This window comes from Wyeomyia smithii, chromosome 1 (genome assembly GCF_029784165.1).
Source record: "Wyeomyia smithii strain HCP4-BCI-WySm-NY-G18 chromosome 1, ASM2978416v1, whole genome shotgun sequence".
NCBI classification, from domain to species: domain Eukaryota; kingdom Metazoa; phylum Arthropoda; class Insecta; order Diptera; family Culicidae; genus Wyeomyia; species Wyeomyia smithii.
In genome coordinates, this window is record NC_073694.1 from 179,743,098 (window position 1) to 179,768,988 (window position 25,891).

The 25,891-nt window shown below is 31.1% G+C and overlaps 2 protein-coding genes across 20 annotated transcripts in view; both read right to left on the minus strand.

Annotated features, from left to right (window-relative positions):
• LOC129719433 (uncharacterized) overlaps positions 1-5,786 on the minus strand; it is a 59,392-nt gene extending 53,606 nt beyond the window's left edge. Inside the window, exon 1 of the mRNA XM_055670785.1 lies at positions 5,022-5,786. The gene's annotated coding sequence lies outside the window, so the exon portion shown is untranslated. The remainder of the gene's footprint in view (positions 1-5,021) is intronic.
• LOC129718145 (cubilin) overlaps positions 1-25,891 on the minus strand; it is a 339,048-nt gene that overhangs the window by 204,416 nt on the left and 108,741 nt on the right. The window lies entirely within an intron of this gene.

Genomic DNA, 25,891 nt, shown 5'->3' on the forward strand with positions numbered 1-25,891 from the left:
ATAATATTTCAAAAATGTTCCAAAATGTTCTCTAAAACGGTTAGAAAATATCTCGAAAATGTTGGAAAGATTTTTGAAACGTGTTTTGAAAATGTCTCAAAAACATACGTACTTAATATATTGCAACAAATTTAAAAAAAAAATCCAGGTTGACTGCAAAATATCTCAAAACTGGTCGAAACCGTTCCAAAAATATCTCATGAATGTGTCAAGAACGTCGCAGAAATGTCTCAAAAATATTTTCAATAAGGTTCCAAGAATGTTTCCAAAATGTTGCAGATATGTTTTCAGAATGTCTTAAAAATGTTTCAAAAATGTCTCAATAACGTTCAAGAGATGTCTCAAAATCGTAATTATTATAAATTACCATATTAAAATAATGTTTCCCTTATCAAAGCTGTCTCAAAATTGTTTCAAATATGCTTCAGCGAAGTTTCAGAAATGTTAAAAAATTTATAAAAAAAGTTTAGAAGAAATCTTAAATATTTTTCAAGAATGTTTCAACAATGTTCTAAAAATGTTTATAAACTAGGGGATTTTTTTAGAATAAAATAATTCAACTATCTCAAACTCGTTCAACAATTTCTTGAAAATGTACCAGAAGTGGTTTAAAAATGTTTAGAAATGTTTTTGGAAATATTGAAAAAATATGTTGATAACGTTTCAAAAATGTCTCAAAAACGTAATTAAAATATTTCAACAAATTAAAATATTGTTTCCAAAATAACTCAGAACAGTCTCAAAAATGTTCCAGCAATGATTCAGAAATGCTAAAAAATATAGCAAAAAGGTTCAGAAGAAATCTTATATATGTTACAAGAGTGTTTTAATAATGTTCCAAAAATGTTTAAAACCAGGGTATTTTTATTTTGAATCTAATAATTGAGATAGTTTTCGTTTAACAACTCCTCGGGAATGTTTCAGAGAAGTTTCAAAAATGTCTCAAATTGGTTTAAAAATATTTCAATATTTGTTTTTGAAATAACTTAGAACAGTCTCAATAATGTTCAACAGTCAGAACAGTCTCCAAATGTCAAATATTTCAACAAATTCAACCAAAATTCACTCAAAAATGTTCTCGCAGTGTTTCAGGAACGTTTAAAATATATTCAGAAGATATCATAAATAATTTATGAAGATATCATGAATAATGAAAGGACTCAAAAATGTCTCAAAAATGTTTTCAAGAATGTTTAGAAAATTTTCCAGAAATGTTTCATGTATGTTTCCAGATAAGTTTCAAAAAGTTCTCAAAAATGTTTGAAAACACATTTCTGAATTTTTTAAAAAATGTTTCAGTATTGTATCGCAAATGTCTTCAAAATATTTTCAATAAACAATAACTTCCAAACGTTTCAAAATGGTTTCAATACATTTAAAACACGTCCCAAAACGTAATTCAAATATTTCAACAAATTTGGATTATGGTTCTCGAAAACTAAAAACTGTTTCAAAATACCTCGAAAAGTTTTGAGAAATATCTCGAAAATATTTCATAAATGTCTCAAAAGTGTTTTTAAAATGTTCCTTAAATGTTTCTAAAATATTGGAACAAATTAAAAAAAAACAGAATGACTTCAAAATAAATCAAAATGTTATAAAAATTTCCCAAAAATATTTTATGTATGTTTCAAAAACGTCGCAATACTGTCTCAAAAATTATTTGAAAATACTTTCCAAAAGGTTTCAGAAATGGGAAAATATGTTCCAGAAATGTTTTAAATGCCGACTAAGAAAATCAGCGAACCAAAAATGTCTCAAAATTATTTAAAAAATGTTCCAGAAATGTTTCAAAAATACCTCAAAAAAGTTTCAAAAAATAAATTAAATATCTTAATAAATTAAAAAAAAATGTCTCCACATTGACTTTAAAATAATATAAAATGTCTCAAAAGTGTTTCAAAAATGTAACGAAAATGTTTCAAAATATTTCAATACTATTTCATGAATGCTTAAGAAATGTTTCAAAAGTTTTAGAGATATTTCAATGATATCTTGAAAATGTTCAAAAAACTATCTCGAAAGTGTCTTAAAAACGTGCTGAAAATGTCTAAAATATTTTAATTATGTTTCATTGCTGTTTCAGACATGTTTCAAAAGTATTTCGAAAATATCTCAATAACGCTTAAATGTCCAAAAAAATATTTCAACAAATTTAAATTATGGTTCGCAAAATGGCTCCAAAGCAATTCTAAACTATTTTAAAAATGTATCAAAAGTATCCCATAAACGTGGCAAAATTGCCTCTAAAATTTGGTTTGATGTTTCAAAAATGTTCCAGGGAATGTTACAAAAATATATCTCAAAAACGTTTAAATAATACATATCTCTAAAATGTATCATAAATGTCTCAGAAGTGTTTTAAAAATGTTCCAAAAACGTACGTTTGATATGTTTAGAAAATGTTTCACAAATGTTTCGAAAATATCTCAAAAGTGTTTCAAAAATATCTCAAAATATTTTGAGAATGTTCCAGAAAAGTTTTAAAAATGTTTTAAAAATGTCTTAGCATGGTTCAAAATTCTCTCAAAAATGTCATTAAAATAATATTCTAACGAATTTAGAATAATGTTAACAAAATGTCTCCAGAATAATTCTCAACAATTTACATGAAAGATTGTTTCAAAAACGTCGCAAAAATGTTCTCAAAAAGGTTTAAGAAATGGTCATAAATTTTTTAGAAATGTTTCAAAAACCTAGCAAGAAAATCAATGACTCGAAAATTGTTTCAGAAAGGTTTCAAAAATACCTTGAAAATGTTTGAAGAATTTTTCAAAAATGTCAAAGAAATATGACGTCGTACACAAATTACGTAACGCATGAAGGGGGGGGGGAAAGGGGGTTGAGTGTGCGTTACTTATTGTTACGTAGTGGAGAGGGTGGGAGGGGGTTTGTAGACAGTTACGTAACTGTGATGTTTGCTCGAAATTTAAAATTTTGGAGGGGGTATGAAAATCAACGAACCATAAATTTCTTAAAAATGTTTGAAAAGTGTAAATTAAATATCTCAGAAGTGTTACAAAAACGTGGCAAAAATTTTTCAAAAATATTTCTATAATATTTCATTGATGCTCCAGAAATGTTGAAGAATACAAAATACTTTCGAAAATGTTTCAGAAATCTTTCAATAATATCTCAAAAATGTTCAAAAAAGTATCTCGAAAGTGTCTCAAAAATTTTTTAGTAATGTTTCATTGATGTTTCAGAAATGTTGCAAAAATATATTATAAATATTTCAAACATGTGTCAAAAACGTCGTAAAAATGCCTCAAAAATGGTTTAAAAATGTTTTGTAAATGTTTTAATAACATTGAAAAAATGTTTCAACAATGTTTGAGATATGTTTGAAAATCTCTCAGAAATGTTTCAAAATTGTCTCAAAAAAGTTCAAAAAATGTCTCATACACGTAATTTAAATATCTTAACGAATCTTTCAATATAATTCAAAACGACTCTTAAATAATGTCAAAAATGTCTCAAAAATGTTTGAATAAGTTTCTAAAAAATTTTTCGAAATATTTTAAAAATATCTCGAAAAGTGTTTAAAAACTAGTTTTAAAAATTGAGATATATTCTAAAATTTTTTAAAAAATGTCATATAATCTTTAAAAATATTTTAGGATTGTAATATGAATAAATAACAATTTTGAAAAAATGTTCAAGAGTAACAAACTGTCTCAAAAATATCTTGAAGATGTTGCAAGTTCTAAACTGTTTCAAACATATTTCAAAAATGTTACAAAAATGTCCAAAAAATGTCTCAGATAAAACTCAAAAATTGTTCAAAAATATCTGAATAATGACTCGAAATATTCTCAAGAAAAAGGTCTAAATTATGTTAAAAAGTCATCGCAAAAATATTTTGAAAGAGTCTTGAAAATGTTTCAAAGATATTTCGTAAAAACGACTCAAAACTCTCTTAGAAATGCTTGACCTTTTTGGTCGTACAATGTCTAAGAAATGTCCCAAAAATGTCTCAAATAGTCTCTTAAACATTAGAGACATGAAAATTTGAAGAAAATATATCGAAAAATACAGTTTAATCGTTTCCCTAAACTGTCTCAAAAATGTCACAAAAATTTTACCAAAACACAATTTCAGGTATACGAATATGTTTCAAAACATCAAAAATATTTCAAACGCTTTAAAAATGTTTAAACAATATCTCAACATTGTTTCATAAATGTCTTAGAAGTATTTTAATTAAAAAAGGTCTTTGGAATGTCTCGAATATGTTCCAAAACTGTCTCAAGAATGATCCAAAAATATCTCAAAACAGTTTCAAAAACATTTCAAATACAATTAAAAACTATCTTGAACTAACTCACAACTGTTTCAAACGTTTCTTTAAAACGTCTGAGAAATATCTTTAAGATATCTCAAATATGTCGCAAAGCTGTTTCAAAAATGTCACAAAAATGTTTCATAAACGGTCCTCAAATATCTTTAAAACGATACAAAAACGTCTCAATAATGTCCTAAAAGTGTATAAATAATGTCAAAAGAATCGAAAATTACAAAAACCGGTATCAAAAATGTTGAAAGTGTCAAATTATTTCGATAAAATGAAACAGTAAAAAAATCAATAAGTTATTCGAAAAGTTGTGAAGTCCAGTAAAATCATTATTTCAGAAAGTTATAGACTAAACCAAAAAACGAAAGCCGCTGAGTCGGAAATGTTTGATGAAATGACGAAAATTTCGAATATTAAACCAGCCAACGAGTCGATAAGTCATATTTTTGTTTCGTTTTGTAATACAACTTCACAATTACAATTGTAGTGTTTTTTTTACTTCAGCTACAATAGAACAAGTTGAATTCCAACTAAATTGCATTTGTATCAATCGGTTTTGAGTAAGTTTTCAGTTTCAATTATAAATCACCGCAAACCAGTTTCTTTTTCAGCTCAGACGCAAATGTCGGAAAATTGCAAGCTACACCACATTACACTTGGCTCACCGTCCTTTGATCCCATTAAAAAATAACTACGCTCCAAATAAACAATGTTCCAAAAAGCTTACATTGCACTGGAATGCTCCCCTCCTCGTACGGTTGGAAAAATCTCAACAACCTTTTTTTTCTCAACTGTTGATGTTTAACACTAAACTGTCTTCTGGTAGCTGTACCGAAAAACACACACACGCCAACACGGACTTGGTACTTGGTTAGTCGGGGTTAAACACACCGCCGCCTACTTTGCACAAAACTGTTACTAATTATAATTCCAACTTTTGTGGCTTGACAGTTGTCACAGTTGCACACACACACACACACTTTATTTCCCGCGAAATTGTGCACACTATTCAAGGCTGCTCTGTGTACGCCCTGAATTTTTATTTTCTCCTTCGTCTTCTGACGATTGACCACAGCAGGCGAAGAGAGGTTTACTTTTCACGCACGACCCGACCGACCGGCTACCAGTTGACTGACCGCAGCTCACTCTCTCTCTCTCTCCTTAGGGCGTAGCAAGGGGGAAACGAATAGTCCAATTCCGAACAATGATTGATGACTTCCAAACAAAAGCAGTGACGGAGGATTTGTTTACAGCTTCTTCTGTTTTTTTTTTCTATCTCGTCAGATCAAAACAATAGAAGTGCGAAAGCAGTTACTTCTTTTTTTGCGTGGTTGCTGGTAGCGCGTTTTACAATGTGTGTTTGCAGTTGAGTTGTTGTCTTTTAGCTATAACTTGAATTGATTTCTTTTAAATGCTGATTGGTTTTTTGATTTTTGCTAAAGAGCGTAAGTGTGAAGTTAGAAGAACAACGTTTTCAGCTCGGCCGACGAAAATCGACTGACTGGACCGATCGCAGTAAGCATTCCGTCATCCAGGAACAGAAAACAGCACCACCTTGATTTGCTAACCGCTCACTTGGCGGGGCGGCACTCGCGAGAGAAAATGGACGAGTACCGTGAGTAGCAGTAGCAGCAAAGGGGTGGAAACTGGAAAAAAGCATGTGACTCTCCGATAAAACGATGCTGTCTGAACAGCATCCTTTGCTGGAAATTCCCACTTGGGGGAAAAGTGGTGAGTGTGATCGAGACCTGGTTTGTTTACCTAATATATCTGTCTGGCAAATTCTTCGGATAGGGGATGATGGAGTGCGAACTATCTCGACATTGGGTGAGTTTTTGATTTGTTTTAATGTTCGAAATACCACAGCAATATCACAAAAATGATTCGAAAATAAATGAAACCGTCTTAAAATAGTTTCAAAAACGCAATACGTATTTCAAAAAACGTTTAAAACGATGACTCAGAAACATATCAGAAATGATTCAAAAATGTCTAACAATAAAAAATAATAGATACCTTTAAAATGTTTTGGAAATGGCACACAAATGTCTCAAGAAAGTTTTTAAAAAAGTATATCTGTATCAAAATTGTCCAAAAATCAAATATTGTCAAAATTGCCAAAACAAAAATATCTTAGAACTGTTTCATAAACGTAGTAAGTAAATCAGCGTCGCAAAAATGTTTCAAAAATATTCCAGAAATGTGAAACATATCTCGAAAAATCTCGCAAATATTTTAAAAGCGCTGCAAAAATGTCTCGACAACGTAATAAAAAAATATAATCCCAAAAAATGTCTCAAATATCATTGAATAATGTTTCAAAAATATCTAAATAAGGTTCTGAAAATGTCTCATAAATGTTTTTGTGTTGACAAATGACTTGAAAATGTTTAAAAAATGTCTCATCATGTTCAAAAATTGTCTCAGATATGTTTCCAAGTTGTTTCAGAAATGTGTCTAAAATATTTCGAAAATGTTTAAACGATGTTTTTGAAATGATACAAAAATGTCAAAAATGGCAATGATGTCCAAAATGTAAGAAATGTAAAAATGCAATGAAAAAACTACATAGAAGAAGGTAAAAAATGTCACAAATAACAAAAATGAAAGGAACATCCAAAATTCCCCCGAAATGTCTCAAAAACAACTTTTGCAAAATTTCTGAAATATAATATCATATAAAAATCTCAAAAATGTCTCAAAATCGATCCAAAAAATTTAAAAAAATTTGTTCAATATAATTTAAAAATGTTTAGAATGTCGAAAATATCAAAAATGTCAAAAGTGTCAGAAATGTTGAAAATCAAATAAAAAAAATAAAAAAAAATTAAAAATTCCACATAGGGTATCGGCTCTATTTTCGTCTGATTTTACCTATTATCGTCAGGGGGGTAAATGATGTCTAAGATCGTTAATTTCTGGCATAATGGTTCTCCATAACGCAGAGCACCTTCCTGCAAAAGATTAGTTCTCTATGACTTCATTAACCCCTCCGACGATACTAAGTAAAACCTGACGACAATGGAGCCGGTACCCTATATCAAAATAAAAATTTGAAAATATGCTAACTGTCAAAACTACCATTAAATATCAAAAAAGTATCAAAAACAACAAAACTTTTAACAGGGCATAAATTTCTGGAATTTCAAGAATGTCAAACATGCCGAAAACGTTTTAAAATCTTTAAAAAATTTACTTGCAAACGTAGTCAAATAAACGTCGGAACAATCTCAAGAATTGTTCCCAAAATGATTCCAAAATAATCCAAAACTATCTAAAACGACGCAAAAATGTTTCAAATATGTTTCAAAAATGTTTCAAAACCTATCCTGAGAATGTTTCAATCATGATCCAGACATGTTTCGAAAATATCTCAGGAATGTTTCAAAAATGTTCCAGTATGTATCAAAAGAGTCTCAAAAATGTTTCTAAAATATCTTAAAAATGTCTCAGAGATGTTTCAGAAATGTTTAAAAAATATCCCAGCAAAGTTTAAATAACATCATAAAAATGTTTTTGTATTTAAAATGTCTTAAAAATGTTTCCTAAACATTTCTAAAATGTCTCAGGGATGTTTCAGAAATGTTTCAAATATGCATCAAAAAAGTTTAGAAATTATCTAAAAAACGTTACAAAAATTTTTCTTTAAGGTTCCAGAATTATTTCAAAAGTATCTAAGAAATGTTTCAAAAATGTTTTAGACATTTTCCTAAAGTGTTTCAGAAATGTATCGAAAATGTTTCAATAATGTTTCAATAAGAATAACGTTTGAAAAATATGTTAGGATTGTTTTAGAAATTTCTCAAAAATATTTTGAAACTGTTACGAAAATGTTCCAGAAAAGGTTCAAAAGAATCTCAAAAATATCTTAAGAAGTCTCTGAGATGTTTCAGAAAAATTTCAAATATGTATCAAAAATATCTAAAAACTATCAGAAAAAAAAATCCAAAAATGTTTCAAAAATATCTCAAGATTATGTTTCAATAATGTTTCTAAACGTTTCAGAAATGGTTCAAAAGTATCTTAGAAATGTTTAAAAAATATCTTAAAAATGTCTCAGATGTTTTCCTAAAATGTTTCGATACGTATCGAAAAGGTTTCAAAAATATCTTAAAAATGTCTCAGAGATGTTTCAGATAGTATCATGAAAATTTTTAAAAAAAGTTTCAATAAAGTTTCAGAATTGTCTCAAAAATATCTAAGATTGTTTGAAAACCATCCCAAAAATGGTTCAATAATGTTTAAACAAGTTTCTAGAATGGTTCAAAAATATCTCAAAATTGTTTAAAAAATATCACGAAAAAGTTTTCAAAACGTTTCAGAAATGTTCAAGAAATGGTTCGAAAGCATCTCAAAAATGTTTCAAAAATATCCTAAAAATGTCTTAGATATTTTCCTCAAATGTTTCAAATATGTACCGAAAATGTTCAAAAATTATCTTAAAAAGGTTCAAAATTGTTTAACAAATGTTTTACCAATGTTCCAGGAACGTTTCAACAATATCTCAAAAATGTTTTAAAAATTTCCCATAAATGGTTCAAAAGTATCTCAGAAATGTTTCAAGAATATCTTTAAAATGTCTCAGAGATTTTCCTGAAATGTTTGTATCGAAAAGGTTTCAAAAATATTTTAAAAAATTCTCAGAGATGTTCCAGTAATGTTTCAAGTATGTATCAAAAATCTTGAAAAATTATTTTGAAAATGTTACAAAAATATCTTAAAAATGTCTCAGATATTTTCCTCCAATGTTTCAAATATGTATCGAAAAGGTTTCAAAATTTTCTTAGAAATTTCTCAGAGATGTGCCAGTGATGTTTCAAATATGTATCAGAAACATTTCAGGAATGTTCAAGAAATGATTCAAAAGTATCTCAAAAATGTTTCAAAAACGTTCCAAAAATGGTTCAAAAGTATTTCAGAAATGTTTTGAAAATATCTTAAAAATGTCTCAGATATTTTCCTCAAATGTTTCAAATATGTACCGAAAATGCTCAAAAATTAATTTGAAAATGTATCAAAAAAGTTTCAAAACTGTTTCAACAAGGTTCCAGAAACGTTTTAATAATATCTCAAGAATGTTTTAAAAATTTCCTATAAATGGTTCAAAAGTATCTCAGAAATGTTTCAAGAATATTTCAAAAATGTCTCAGAGGTTTTCCTAAAATGTTTCGAATATGTATCGAAAAGTTTTCAAAAATATTTTAAAAATTTCTCAGAGATGTTCAAGTAATGTTTCAGGTATGTATCAAAAATGCTTAAAAATTATCTTGAAACAAAAACAAAAATGTTTCAATAAGGTTCCAGAAATGTTTCAAAAGTATTTCAGAAATGTTTCAAACATATTTTAAAAATGTCTCAGATATTTTCCTTAAATGTTTCAAATATGTATCGAAAAGGTTTCAAAAATTTCTTAGAAATTTCTCAGAGATGTGCCAGTGATGTTTCAAATATGTATCAGAAACGTTTCAGGAATGTGCAAGAAATGATTCAAAAGTATCTCAAAAATGTTTCAAAAATGGTTCATAGTATTTCAGAAATGTTTTGAAAATATCTTAAAAATGTCTTAGATATTTTCCTCAAAGGTTCCAGAAACGTTTCAATAATATCTCAAAAATGTTTGAAAAATTTCCTATAAATGGTTCAAAAGTTTCTCAGAAATATTTCAAGAATATCTTAAAAATGTCTCAGAGATTTTCCTAAAATGTTTCAAATATGTATCGAAAATGTTTCAAACATGTTTCAACAAGGTTAAATAAATGTTTGAAAAATACCTTAAGATTGTTTAGAAAATATTTCAAAAATATTTCAAAAATATCTCAAAGCTATTTCAAAAATGTTCCAGAAATGGTTCAAAAGTACCTCAGCAATGTTTCAAAAATATCTTAAAAATGACTCAGAGATGTTTCAGAATTTATCATGAAAAAATTTTGAAAATGTTTCAATAAAGTTCCAGAAATGTTGCTAAAATATCTCAAGATTGTTTAAAAAACATCTTAAAAATGTTTCAATAATGTTTAAACAAGGTTCTAGAAATGTTTCAAAAATATCTCAAGATTGTTCAAAAAGTATCACAAAAAAGTTTTAAAAACGCTTCAGAAATGTTTCAAGAATATCATAAAAAATATTTAGAGATTTTCTTAAAATGTTTCGAATATGTATCGAAATGGTTTCAAAAATATTTCAAGAATTTCTCAGAGATGTTCCAGTAATGTTTCAAACATGTTTCAAAAATATTTGAAAATTATCTTGAAAATGTTACAAAAATGTTTCAATAAAGTTCCAGAAATGTGTTAAAAAGTACCAGAAATATTTCAAAATTATCCTAAAAATGTCCCAGACATTTCCCTAAAGTGGTTTTAAATATGTATCGAAAATGTTTCAAAAATGTTTCAACAAGGTTGAAGAAATGTTTAGAAAATATCTTAAGATTGTTAAAAATTCCTCAAAATTGTTCCAAAAATGTTCACGAAATGGTTCAAACGTATCTTAGAAATGCTTCACAAGTATCTTAAAAATATCTCAGAGATATGTTTCAAATGTGTATCAAAAATGTCTAAAAATTATCATCAAAAATTTTCGAAAATGTTTCAATAAGGTTACAGTAATGTTTAAAAAATATCTCAAGATTGTTTAACGAATATCTTAAAAATGTTTCAGAGATGTTTCAACAAGGTTCTAGAAATGTTTCAAAAATATCTTAGGACTGTTTCAAAAATATCACAAAAATGTTTCAATGATGTTTCAAAACGTTTCAGAAATGTTCCAGTGATGGTTCGAAAGTTTCTCCGAAATTTTTCAAGAATATCATAAGTGTCAAAATTATTTCATAACAGTTTCAAAAAGTTTAAAAGTATCTCAAAAATGAACACGTTCCTGAATGTTTCAAAACCACATTTGAAACATGTTTATATTAATAACTATTTAAAATTGTGTTAAAAACATCCCAAAAATGTTTTAAAGATGTTCTAGAAAAATCCTATGTTTAAAATGTCCCGAAATTGTTTAAAAATGGCTTAAAAACTTCACAAAAAGTTGATAAAAATGTATCAAAAACGCTTTAATAATGTCTTGAAAATATTTTAGAACTGCCCTGAAATGTCCAGCAAATTCTCAGATTTGTCACAAAGTTGTTTCATGAATGTTTTGAAGATTTTTCAAAAAAGTCTTAAGAATATCTAAATAATATTTGAAAAATATCTCTAAAATTTAGCAAAAATGTTCCAGTAATGTTCCAGCAAAGTTTTAAAAATGTTCCAGAAATGTTTAGAAAATATTTCTAAAATGTTTCAAAACTGTTTTAAAAGTGTTCCAAAAATGTTTCCAAAACATGTCAAAAGTATTTGAAAAATGTCTAAAAAACGTAGGAAAAAAAACAAAGTTGCAAAAACCGTTCTAAGAAATGTCTCGAATATGTTTCAAAACTGTCGAAAATACCTCATGTTTTATGTTTCAAATATGTTTGAAAAATGTATCAAATTGTCTCTTAAGATGTTTCATTTTTAAAAAGTTCCAAAAATGTTTTAAAAATGTCTCAATAATGGCTTAAAAACATCACGAAAAGGTGGTAAAAATGAATCAAAAATGTTTTGATAATGTATTGAACATGTTTTTAAACTGCCCTAAATGTCCAAAAAATGTCTCAGATATGACACAAAGTTGATTCAGAAATGTCTTAAATATGTTTCAAGAATGTTTCAAAAATCCTTTAGAAAAAAATTCAAAAATGTTTCAAAATTTTTTTCAAAAATCATCAAAATAGTTAGAAAAATGTCTCAAAAATATCTCATGCTCCATGTTTCAAATATGTTTAAAAGATATTTCAAATTGTCTTTCAAGATATCCCATTTTTGAAATGTGCCAAAAAATGTGCCATTAAAACATGTTTTTATAATGTCTTGAAAATGTTTTACCACTGCCTTAATATGTTTTCAAAATGGTTCGAAAAAGTTACAAAAAAGTTTCGAAAAAGTTGAAAAAATGCTTTACAAATATTTCCATAATTTTTCAAATATGTGTCAAATTGTCTCTTAAGATATCACATTTTTGAAGTGTCCCAAAATTGTTTCAAAAATTTCTCAATAATGGCTTGAAAACATCATGAAAACATGGTACAAATGTATCAAGAATGTTTCATTATTGAAACATGTTTTAAAACTGCTATAATACATTCCGAAAAAGATAAAAGATTTCAAAAAACTTAAAAAAATACTTCACAAATGTTTCAATATTGTTTCATATATGTGTCAAATTGTCTCTTATCTAAGATATCACATTTTTAAAGTGTTCCAAAATTGTTTTAAAAATGTCTTGATAATGGCTTAAAAAATTACGAAAACGTGGTAAAAATGTATCAAAATTGTTTTAATATTGTCTTGAAAATGTTTCAAAACTCCCCTTAAATCCCCTTAAATACTGTTTCAGATATGTCACAAAGCTGTTTCGAAATGTTTTAAAAAATTAAAAAAAAAAAGGATCAAATTTGTTTCAAGATAAAACATTTTAAAAATGTTTTAGAATAGTATTTTACCTCCCCAGCTGGTCTCGAGGTACGATGCTGGCCTAACAAGCCAGTCGTCGTAGGTTCGAGTCTTGACTCGGGCGAGACTGTTAGTGTCAGTAGGATCGTAGCGCTCGCGCCGCAATTGTCCTGTACACTTAACGGTTGGCTGCAAAGTCTGTGTAAACAGAAGGTCAAGTTCCAAATCGGAATGTAGCACCAAGGCTTTGCTTTGCTTTGTTTGGAATCGTTCTAAAAATGTCTCAATGTGTGTCAAATTGTCTTTTATCTAAGATATCACACTTTTAAAAAGTTCCAAAATTGTTTCAAAAATGTCTTAATAGTGGCTTGAAACCATGACGAAAACGTGGTAAAAATGTATCATAAATATTTTGAAAATGCCTTGGAAATGTCCAAAGAAAATCTCAGATATGTCTTAGTTGAATATGTTTCTAAAATGTTTCAAAAAAGTTTCAACAAAGTTTCGAAGTTCCATTTTGAAAATGTCCCAAAATTATTTCAAAAATGTCTCACTAATGGCTTGAAAACATCATACAAATGATAAAAATGTATCACAAATGTTTCGATAATGTCTTGAAAATGTTTTAAAACTGGATCAAAATTTTAAGAAATTGTTTCAGATATGTCACGAAGTTGTTTCAGAAATGTCTTCAATAAGTTTCAAAATGTTTCAAATGAGTTTCAAGAAAGTTTCGAAAAAGATCCCAAAATGTTTAAATAAGTTTTTCAAAAATTCATCAAATTGTCTCTTATGATATTACATTTTTAAGATATTTCCGAATTGTTTTAAAAATGTCTTAATAATGGCTTTAAATCATCAGGAAAACTTGGTAAAAAAGTATCGAAAATGTTTTAATAATATCTTGAAAATGTTTTGAAACTGCCCCAAAATGTTTCAAAAATGTTTCAAAAAAGTTTCAAAAAGTTTCAAAAAAGTTCCAAAAGAGTTTCAAAAAGGTTCCAAAAAAGTTGCTTCACAGATGTTTTAATAATTTTTCAAAATTGTATCAAATTGTCTCTTAAGATATTACATTTTTAAAGTGTCCCAAAATTGTTTCAAAAATGTATCATGCATTCCTTGAAAGCATTACGAAAACGTGGAAAAGGCATCCAAAAAACTATTCAAAAATGTCCAAATATTGTTTCAGATATGCCACGAACTTGTTTCAGAAACGTTTTAAATATATTTCAAAAATGTTTCGAAAGATTCTTAAAAAAGTTTTGACACAATTTCAAAAAAAAAAACAAATCCGTGAATGTCAATTTACTAAGTTTTCATCATTTCAAACCAGTCACTTCTTACAGCATCTCGATCATACTCATGGTTCATAACAATTTACAGAAGGGGCATCTTTGCCGATTGAGGATTCCGGCCTTTCTCTGGCTAAACTCAGTCTTTTTACAGTATCATGAAATACAAACAATCTTCATATTCATATACTTGACCATGAATTCCGACGATACCTTCGGAAAATTAAAATTCTTTCTGCTTTGTTTATTTTAAACATTTAACAAGGCTGAAATTATTAACTGTTACTGCACAGTTCAATTGTCTGGTGAATACAACTAATATCAAACATTTATGAATTAATTATACGATTTTTATTATGTTTCTTTCAACAGAGTCGACTTGAGCACATCGATTAGTGCGTTTTCGACGTAGAATTATGTCTTACGGCAACATCTCTTAAAATAGCATATCAATAAAATGTACTAGAATTGTTTTTAAAAAAGTCTTAATAATGGCTTAAAAACATCACGAAAACGTGGTGAAAATCTCTAAAAAAATGTCTTGAAAATGAGTTAAAACTTCCTTAAAACGTCTTAGATTAGTCACAAAGTTTAATAAATGTTCTTAATATGTTTCAGAAAAGTTTCGGAAAAGTTTCAATAATGTTTCTATAATGTTTTAACCGTGTTAGAAACCATACAAAAATATCGTTTCAAAAAGAAATAATATCGTAAATATCGTTTTAAAAAAAGCCTAAAATCTTTTTAAATAGTGTCAGAAATATCAAAAACAATAAAAATGTCAGCCAAGCCAAATGTCAAAAAAGGATAGTGATGAATAAAACATAAAATGATGAAAATAACAGGCGTTAAAGGGAAAAACCTTTGACGAATTGTACAGTAAATCAACTTTGCTTCGAACATTCGAAGTGTGAATTTCCCATTTTTTAAAGATTTCCCTACTGAGAGTGACACTCGGCCGAAGCTTTCTCTACCTCTCCCTCTCCCTCTCTCTCTCTCCAGAATCCTTCGGAGCGTAACACACCCGCATGCGAACACCGAGCGGAACTCACTTCCAGAACAGCGTCCCACTCGGGTGAGAGGAAAAGAAATTTCAAGGTTTTGCTTCTGCATCCGATTCGTTGACTGCTGGCGTGTGGTAATAATCATCTGTTTGCATCCTACAGCTGGCGTCGTCCTTCAAAAAGGACAACATTGAACCGCGTGGAATCGGCTGCTGCTGCTGCTGCCCGTTTGATTGAGACCGGGTGGAGTTTTCTCTCTGCGGGCCTTGGGAAAGTTTGTTCGCGCGTGTGTGTGCGTGTGTTGGAACTCAGTCCCAATCACATGTCGCGGCAGGACGAAGAATGCTAGCGGGAGCATCCGAGCACCCTTCCCTGAAATTGCTGATGAAGACAATCAACTGCAGGTGAACCGTTACCACCGGGGGAGCTAGCTGAGTAGAGAGGCCTTTCAACGCTTGGTGTACGCAGTAAAGCGATCCGTGACATTTCCTGCGTATGATTTGCTCTTCCCAAGCAGGCAGGTACGGTAATTTATGCTGGCAAGCGGAACCGGACGCTTCTGCCGTCGGGTTTTTACGACTTCGTCCGGGGGGAAACGTTGTGTGCCATGCGAATGTATCTCTGTGTCTATGTGCGTGTGTGAAGAAAGCTTGATGGCACTTTTAGTGTTTTTGTTATTCCACTAGTCCAGGAAGTTATAGCTAGTTTTGATAGCCGCCAACAAGTAGGCTATGCGTATGAGAGACAGTCAGAAGCAGGACTGAGTAAAATTTAATGTTGATTAGTGAGGAAGTAGCCATAACCAAGTCAGTCGGAAATCCGGTTTTTAGGCAGTTCACTTTCGTTCTCACAGTTTCTGTATTTTTTGCCGCACCATTCAATGCCGTTCCTGAATGAATGGCTGCCGCCGCTATGGACTGTAATTAAAAATGATACCCTTCTCATCGGTATTCTACCGTTTTGACTGGATGACTTTTTTCGTTTGCCCACAAAAAAAAAAAAACAGCACTCAAGCTGGCTGTCAAATGCACGAGAGCGTTCTGAGGTAAAATTATCAATGGATCGTAAATTTGAAACTCGAGGGGTTTGTTGAAGCCCGTTAGTTTCGGTGGACGCATTGAAACGGCACCTGAGCGAGGCCAAAAAGTGACCAACTCTGTTACATGATTGATGGTGAAAAGGTACAGCAGCAGCAGCAGGTACGACCACGAGAAAGTGCTTTTATCTCTATTCTGGGGACGTTTTTTTCCCCTTACTCTTTGGAGATGGAATTTCAGGATACGATACAAACGTGAATGGGTGCCAAATCCCCCGGGCTAGAAGTAAGAGTTTAGTGCCCCGTTTCAGAGCTAAACCATGTTTGTACTTTTTCGGGTTGAGAGCGAAATTTGGCTTGCGATACAGATAGGAGGCGAACCCTTTAATGTGCTCCCACTCGGATGGATAGTTTTTGCTCTAGGATTACATTTTCATCGGTTTCACCGCGGTTGGGATATTGTATCCGGAAAAGCCGTTCAGATGCTGAATAGATGTAACAGCGACGCCAAAATGGCATCACTTTGTATTAGTTAATTGTTTTTTTTTCTGTGATGTGAATTTTTGTACCTCCGATGTTGGGTTATATTTTTGGCCATTAGAATTTAACTCGTTTTTGCGAATGTTTGCCATTGAAAGCTGTGCATGAGGTTGGACCCTTGACTTATATAAGTTAATAGTAACAGTTTTATTTTTCTTCTAATTTTCCGATTGACAGACGAGATCATCCATAAAATATGTTTGACTGTTTCAACTTACTTGACTTCCTGGATTGAAAATAGGAATGTTGCCGAGCGTGACGAGTTACTTACCTAGAATAAAACAAAAGTAATATTTTTAGAAACACTGCTTAATGTCATTCAATTAAATGTTAGATTCAATTATATTAGTTTACAAACGCACGCTTTAAAGCTCAGCAATAATATTCAACATCGATTTTTAGGGATTCAAATAAAAAACTTAATTTTGCAAAATTTGTTATAGGCTAGAAATTATTCGGAACGATTAAAAACGATTGGTTCGAAATGCAAACAATCATTCAATTTAACTGTACTTCCCAGCCACGGCTCATTTCCGCTCCCAAGATAATGGTCAATATTTGACGCTCTTAATCCGTGCCGGCACTCCGGAAGAACGCAATGGCACGCAAATGGTGTATATCGATCAGAAGGAAATCAACACCACAGCCGTCGTCCGTCAACAAAGGGCGGATCGATTGATTCCCAGCCGGGACCAGTTTTATTTGAATTTACTTCGATGAGCAATTTAAATCGAGAAGCGCACTTCAGTTTGGGTTGAATCGTTTCCTTCCCCTGCCTGTTGCCGTCTCATAACTAATAGAATGAGTTTTCCTTGTGGAAAGGGCACCGAAATAATCAAAATTACATGAAAATTGCCAGCATAACGAAATTTAAAGATTTTTTAAATAACAAAATCACAAATAATCTCTGGAGTTCTTTTCTGGTTTCTGGGTATCATCTCGATTCCGGAAATACCCATGTTAGGTGGTATTTACCCATTGCAGGCTGTTTTCCAGGAACCAGAAATCACCTTCTTGAACTTCACAATGGCGCCTTGTTTGGCTGTTTTTCAAAAAGCCGGAAGACATTTTTGGCTGTTTTTCTCTGGTTTTGAGAAACGCGTCACGTTTTTGAACACACAGCATCATATCAGTTCCGAAAATACGCATATTGGGTGGCTATCGGCCTTTTTGGACTGTTTCCCAGAAACCGGATGTCACTTTTAAAACCTTTTTTTAACTTTTCCAGACTCTGGATACAACCGCGATTCTCAAAATATCCATATTGGCTGGTATTTGGCTTTGATTCCAGCCCTGATTGTTTAAAATCTGAGTGCAAAACACGGCTCTATCGTTTCTGATAGTATAGTATTTAAATTTTCTGCTTTTTTGTGGACGTGTTTTTTTCGTAAGATTTGGACCACTATTCAATTGCTCCTCTATGAATTTTAATTCATGTCTCCTTCCTTATTTTCTTATCTTTTGTGTATTAACTTTTTTATTTGCATGATATTCTCCGTTGTCTATTTTACCTTCATTTTCCTGTTTTCTTTGTAATATGTATTCTTTCTATTTCTCCTGTTTTTTTTTTCTTTTTTCCAGTTGTCTCTTTTTATCTTTACCTTACTTATCTTTTTTTTTGTTTTCTACGACTTTCTCTTAGTTTGCTGTGTCTTCTCTCTGCTCTGTGCTTTGTTTTCATAATTTTTATTTATATTTTCTACATTTTCTTCGTTGCTTGTTATCTGTTGCTTGTTACTTTTGTTGTTTTGTTTTCTCTACTGACCCAGTGTTTTTGATTTTTGTTTTCTTTGTATTGTTCGTTCTTTCTGTGTTCTTTTTACCTCTATTCACCACTTCCTCTGCATTCTTTTTTTTTCTATATCTTTCCTCAGTTTCATTTATTTATTCATTTGACTTATTTTTTTCTATTACCTCCATATCATTTTCATGTTTGCTTTTACTTTTTTTTGCTATTCACTTCATTTACTAGGTTTAAGCTGTAGTTTTTTCTGATATTTTTTCTTCTCTGTTATCTTTGTTTTCTATATTCATGCTCTCCTGTATTCCTCGTTGTTTTCTTTGTTTTTTTTTTGTTTTCTACGGTTTCTTTGAAATTTGTATATAGAAAATATACAAATTTCAAAGCAACCCCTCAATCTTTTTTCTTTTTTTTCAGTAGTCTATTTTATTTCGTTTCTGTTCTCGCTGTTTATCTATTACCATTACTTTTTTTGTTGTTTTCTACTTTTACGGTTCACTTCAAGTTTTCTGTGTCTTCTGTGCTTTGTTTTTTCCATTACTATATCTACCTTGTTGTTATGTTCATTTGAAGCTTTTATTCTATATTTGCTTTCTCCTTTTTATCTGAGCTTCACTGTTACTTCTGTTGTTTTTGTTTTTTCTATTGTTCCTGTTTTCTTAGCATATTTTGTAATTTTTGTTCTATATGTTTCCTCTTTTCCTACATTCACCACTTTTTCTGTACACTGAATTCTATTTTTACGCGACTTTTGTACGTTATTTTATTTTAAACGCGATTTTCTTGAAATTACGCGATTCGTGACATGGGAACATTTGTATTAGAACTAAGATGTAACTCACACACATACTTACACATACATACACACATACACATATAAACATACACACACCTACACACATACATACATACATACACACATAAACACGTACACACACATTTACCACATAACCAAAGATTTTGTCAAAACCACGCGACCTTCTTTTTACACGATTTGCTCCAAATTATGCGATTTGTTTAAAATTACGCGATGTTTCTACGTGATTCTTTTTTTTTTGCGCGCACACATCAATCGCGTTACAAGAGAATCCAGTGTATTCTGCAGTTCTTTTCTGTTCTATGCTTTTCTTTGTTTTATTTGTTCGTTCTTTTGTTTGGCTTTTTTTGTTTTCCTTCTATTTGCTTCGATTTAACTGTAGTTTTTTTCTGTCGTCTTTGTTCTCATTTATCTATGTTTTCGGTTTCTGAGAGTGTTTCATTTAGTGACTGAGGTATTCCTGGTTGTTTTCTTTGTTTTTTTTTGTTATCTACGTTTTCCGTTTTCTTAGTAATTTATATCCTTCCTATTTCCTCTCGATTTTACTGTTTTTAAGTAGTCTATATTTGATTTCGTTTCTGTTTCACTGATGTTTTATTTATCTTCTTTTTTAGTTTTTCACGTTCTCTTTGTTTTTTTTTTTCTAAGTTTTCTGTGCCCCATTTTGTTTTGTTTTGTTTTTTTTTTAGTTCTTTGTTCGCTTTGTAGAATTGTTCTTTTTTTAGTTTTTATTTATATTTTCACATTTTTCTTGTTTCTTCTTATATTTGTTTTTCTGTTAACTTTGTTTTTATTGTTTTCTCTATGCTTTTTGTTTTCATCGCTTTCTTTCTACTTTGTTTTTTTTTGTGTCATCTGTTTACTCTTTTCCCCACTTTCTCTGGGTATAGTTTTTCTCTATTCTATATCTTTTCTCTGTTTAATTTAGTTTCATTTATTCGTTTTTTTTTGTTTCATATATGTTATGTTTCTCCTTTTAATCCTATATTTTCCAAGTTTTGCTCTATGCTCTTTTTGTATGTTATGTGTTTCTGCTCTTTCCCCTTTTTTGGAATACAGTCATACCTCGATATAAGGTAACTTAATTTTTATTTTCGTTACGTTATATCGAAGCAAAATTTTTTTTTGACGTGGGACTACGTCTTTGTTTACTAACTGAGATGCATTCTGTAAAATTGGAAATGAAACAGGCAAATGCTGCGTCAGATTTCAAACGTTAATAACAGCATAACCACATGATGTATAACAATAACCAATATATTGTTGTATAGATAAAATGTGTAACAATTTTATAACACGTTAGTTATCATTATTATTTCACTGCTCAACGGTGAAAATTGATAAAAAGTTACAGGGAAACTTACGCGAACAATGAACCAATTACATGCGAGCATTCCTAGCACAGACGACGTGAATGGACACCATCCATTCCCCGTGATAATCTATGTATCAATATCGATATAAAAATTGACAGAGTCTCCCCGTCCCAATAGGTCAATTTGTTTTTGCTTCCATGAGCTTAGACTAAAATGATGTCTCGAAGGTAAAAGTTTCCCGAAAAGTTTTAAACAATCCCCATTCTTGAACAATTTCTAAACCTGCTTTCAGAACCTAATAAAAACTAATGTCTTGAAGGAAAACATGCCGGTAAAAGCAGTACCAGTACCAGTGGAGTAAAGAACCGCAGGTCTCTCGTCGTCTATGATTGCAGCGGTACTCTTCTATTCGTACATTGCAGCGGTACACTTCTATCAAAAACAGTTGCTGTATCATTTATTTTCAATTTAAATACATTTTAAAAAGTTACGTTATATCGAGGTTGCCTTATATCGAGGTATGACTGTACCTGTTGTTGAAAATTTCTCCGCTGTTTTGCTTTTAAAATTATTTGTAATTTTGATTCATGTCTTTCGTTTCATTTGTTCTCTTTATTTTTTTCATTTTCTTTGTGATATTTTTGTATTTTCTCTGTTTGCTGTTTTTTTTTCATATATCCATTTGCGTTTTTTTTCTTGAACTTTTTATTTTCAATGTTCCTTTCCTATTTTCCTGCTTTTTCACAACCTCTTTGTTTCCCCGAATGTTCTTCTCTTGCTCGGTTTTCGCTGTTTACTCTGTTTGGTTTTTAGTTTTTCTTTATCTGTTTTCTCTGTTTTCTTTCTTTGTTGCTGTTTCTTCTGTATTACCTATATACATGTTTTCTATTTGTTTTGAATTTGCTCGTCGTTTGCTCTGTTTACTATTTTCTCTATGTTGTTTTCGTTCCTGTTCGTATCTTCAGTTCAGTTATTCATTATATCTTCTCCATTTTTCACATACGTCTTCTTTGTTTTCTATGTTGTCCTTGATTTATTCTTTTCTATTCCGATTTCCATTGTCCTCGTTTTTTTACGATTTTTTATTTTTGATTTACGATTTTCGATTCTCCTTTCTTAATTTTGTTCTACCGATTATTTAAGATTTTTTTTGATTCTCATTTTATAATTGTTTACACACTGCTGTTTCGATTTTATCACGGTGAAAAAAATACAATGAATTTGACGAAACCTTGCATTCAATGATATAAAAAGTTCTCTTCTCCCAGTTTTCTCCTTGCTTTTTTTTTCGCCGTTTTTTCTGTTTTCTTTTTTATTATTCCTTTTTATTTCCTAACATAGAGATTCATTCTGTTTTCTGTTCGCTTTTGTGTTTTCTACATTTCCTCCATTTGTCCAGATTTTTCTCTGTTTTCTCTAATTTATCCGAATTCTTTATTTCCTTTTTTCTGTTTTCCGTTTCTAATGTTAATTTCCTAAATTGATGTTTTCAAATTATTGTTTTAATGTTTACTGCGTTTTTTTCTGTTATATTTGGGCCTTTTTATTTTTGCTGTTTTTTTTTTCACTGTTGTTTTTCGTATTTCGTAATTCTCAATATTTTCTATTTTTCTCTAGTTTTTTAATATTCATCACTTACGTGTGAAAAAAAAATTGAAAAATCACAAATTTAAGAAACTTTGAAGGTCAACAGTCAAAAAAGGGAGAGAAAATAAAAAGTTAGAATATTAAGAACCTAATAAACGAAGAAATTAAAGTCATATGAAGTTGAATAGAAAACTGCCGAACAGTGAAAAGAGTAAAACAAGTCAAAATATATAACAAAAAGTTCATCAGTGATATAGTTTTAAAAAAAGCTAACGTAATCAATGCATACAAAAAAAAAGAACACAAGAAGCCAAAACATATGTTGAAAAGTCAAAACATCAAAAAGTGCGAAATTCAAATTTAAAATTTAAACGTGAAAGTCAAAAAGTAAGACTATTTCAAAGTCAAAATGATAAAAATTTTACATGCAGATTGAAAATGCATAAAATATTGGAAATATCAAAAATTTACAAATCTGAAAGGGGAAAATCATAGAGTCGAAAAAGTCTTACGCTCAATAGTCAGTAAATCAAAAAATCGAAAAGAAAACAAATGACGAAAGACGACAAAGTAAAAATAAAATATCGAAGAAAAGAGCTTGAGCTTGACGACCGCACATTTCGTAGTTGCTCCTCCGTGATCGATCTGAGCAGGTGAAGTTGCACACGGAACCATGTATATGGCTAGTTGGGATTAGTTTCCCATCTTTAGTGTACAACAATTCAGTAGGAAGTTGTAAGGAAGGAAGTGTAACAGTCGTTGTTGTCGGACACCGAGTTTACCTCCGCATCTCCACGACTGCGACGGAAAGGAAGGGTTGTGTCACCGTGGAAAGTGACATAAACCATCGATGTTGCGCGCAATGTTTACTCATTACAAAAAAGAACGATGAGTTTATATACAAACACTGATTTTTCGCGAACGGCGCTAGCAAAATCAATCCGTCACCCGAAACATCCAAGTATTATTTAAATAATAATTTTTTGATACCAATTCCGGATACAGACGTGGTTCATTGAAAGGTATCCATTGCTTAATCTTTGGATTAATCACGGTATTTTTCGACAACACGAACTTCGATTTGCGACACATTTATAAAACGACACATGAGCAATCTCCGGTTGAATGGTTAGACCGAGATCGAGTTTGTCTATGCATTTTCACGATTGCGGCCGAAAGGAAGTTTTGTGTTAATATGTCTCCGTGGTAAGTGATGGAATCGAACGATGTTGCACGCGAAGATTACTCATTACGGCTCTCTAAAATAAAATATCAAAGAAAAGAAAAGAAAAACAAACAAGTCAACAGTCAAAATGTCAAATAGCGGATAAATAAAAAAATAGTCAAAAGTGAAAGTGAAAAAGTTACAAAATCATATATTCCATAAATCGATGTTTCAAAAAATTAGGAAAACAAAAAGTCAAAAACTACAAAATTTTCGTGAAAAGCCAAACATCGAATGTCAAAAATTAAAACAGAAAACAATTAAATTCAAAATTTTAATTTAATCAGGAAACTTAAAAATTATATGGTCAAAGAGTTGAAAAATCCTAAATTCAAAATGTTAAAAAGCCTGGTTGTCAAGGAGGTGAACATTCAAAAAGTTTTAAGTTCAACATGTAGCAAAAAAGATAAAAAGAAATACAAAATAAAAAGTCCTTTTTTGCAAAAAAGTCAAATAGTCAAACCGTCAAAAGATCATGGAAACATAATGCCAAAACAGGTCAGAACTCAAAACATCAAGAAGTCCAAAATTCAAATTTAAAATTCTAACGGTTAAAAAAATCAAGAAGTGAAACCATTTGAGAGACAAAATTATAAAAACGTAAAATGTACTTAAGTCATATTATATAAGTTAAAGATTGGAAAACGCACACAAAAATCGAAATATCAAAAAAAGTACAGATCGGAAAGCGAAAAATCATAAAATAAAAAATAAAAATAAAAAAAGTCTAAAGGTTAATAGTCAGAACACCAAAAAATCAAAATAGGGAACAAATGGTCAAAAATGTCCAAAACCCAAAAATCGAAAATTCAAACGGAAAAAAATTAAAATCTTATCAATATCAAAAAGTTTACAAAAAATGTCGAAAAATGAAAAGTTGAAAAACGAGAAAGTCAAAAATAAATTATCAAAGAGAATGGAATAAAAACAAACAAGCCAAACCGTGGAAGAATGAAACAGAGTCAAAAATGCGAATAGTGAAAATGTTATCAAATCAAATATCCACAAAATCGATGTATCAAAAAATTAAGAAAAAAAAGTCAAAACAGTTGGAAAGCCAAAACATCAAAAAGTCAACAAGTTAAAAAGTAAAAAATTCGAATGAAAAACTCAAAACGTAAAAAAAGCAAAAAGTAAGAGAATAAGTAGCAAAAGTCAAAATATTAAAAAATCTAAATGCCATAAAGGCAACAAGCCGCTAGATAAAAAATAAAAGAAGACAAAAAATCAAGTTATAAAAAAAATCTAAAACTCGCAACTTCGAAACGGTGAAAAGTAATAAGTCCAAACAATAACAAAACAAGTTCAATTACAAAACAAAACAAAAACGAACAAAAATCAAAACAACTGAAAAGTCAGAATGACAAATAGTCGACAAATCCAAGAGTCAAAAGTTTAAATATTAATAAGTCGTAAAAAGTCATAAGGTAAAAATCTAACCATAAAATGTTAAAAAATAATAGATACGAAATTTACAAAAGTCGAAAAGGTAACAAGGTGGTAGGTCAAAAACTTTGATAAATGGACAAATATAACACAAATTCGAATAACATCAGAAAATTTGAAAATTGTATAGTCAAGACCGGTCGGACGTCTTGGTGGCAGCGTGGGACTCTAAACAGAGCTGACACGATGGTCCCCCGGCGAGACAGGGGGTTGGGGAAGGCCCAACAAGCCGCCCCGGAAAACAACATGTTACAAACAACGTAAGAGATAATACGGATCGGAACAATCGGCATAGACCTAGGCAACGAAATAAGGACTACGATTGGAAACTTGGGACATGGAACTGCAAATCGCTCTGCTTTCCAGGATGCGACAGGATAATCTATGAAGAGCTACATCCACGCAACTTCGAAGTCGTAGCGCTGCAGGAACTTTGTTGGACAGGACAGAAGGTATGGAGAAGCGGGCTCCGGGCGGCTACTTTCTACCAGAGCTGTGGCACAACCAGCGAGCTGGGAACCGGCTTCGTAGTACTGGGTAAGATGCGCCAACGCGTGATGGGGTGGCAGCCGATCAACGCAAGGATGTGCAAGTTGAGGATAAAGGGCCGGTTCTTCAATTACAGCATCATCAACGTGCACTGCCCACATGAAGGAAGACCCGACGACGAGAAGGAAGCGTTCTACGCGCAGCTGGAGCAGGTCTACGATAGCTGCCCGCGACGGGACGTGAAAATCGTTATTGGGGACATGAATGCTAAGGTAGGCCGGGAGGCAATATACAGACCGGTAATCGGACCAGATAGCCTGCATGCCGTGTCTAATGATAACGGCCATCGGTGCGTAAACTTTGCGGCCTCCAGTGGTATGGTAGTCCGAAGTACCTTCTTCCCCCGCGAAGATATCCACAAATCCACCAGGAGATCACCCGACCAACAGACAGAGAACCAAATCGACCACGTTCTAATCGACGGCAGGTTCTTCTCCGACATCATCAACGTTCGCACCTACCGCAGTGCAAATATAGATTCGGACCACTACCTAGTAGCTGTGTGCATGCGCTCAAAACTACCGACGGTGTATAACACCCGCCGAAGTCGAACGCCGTGACCAAATA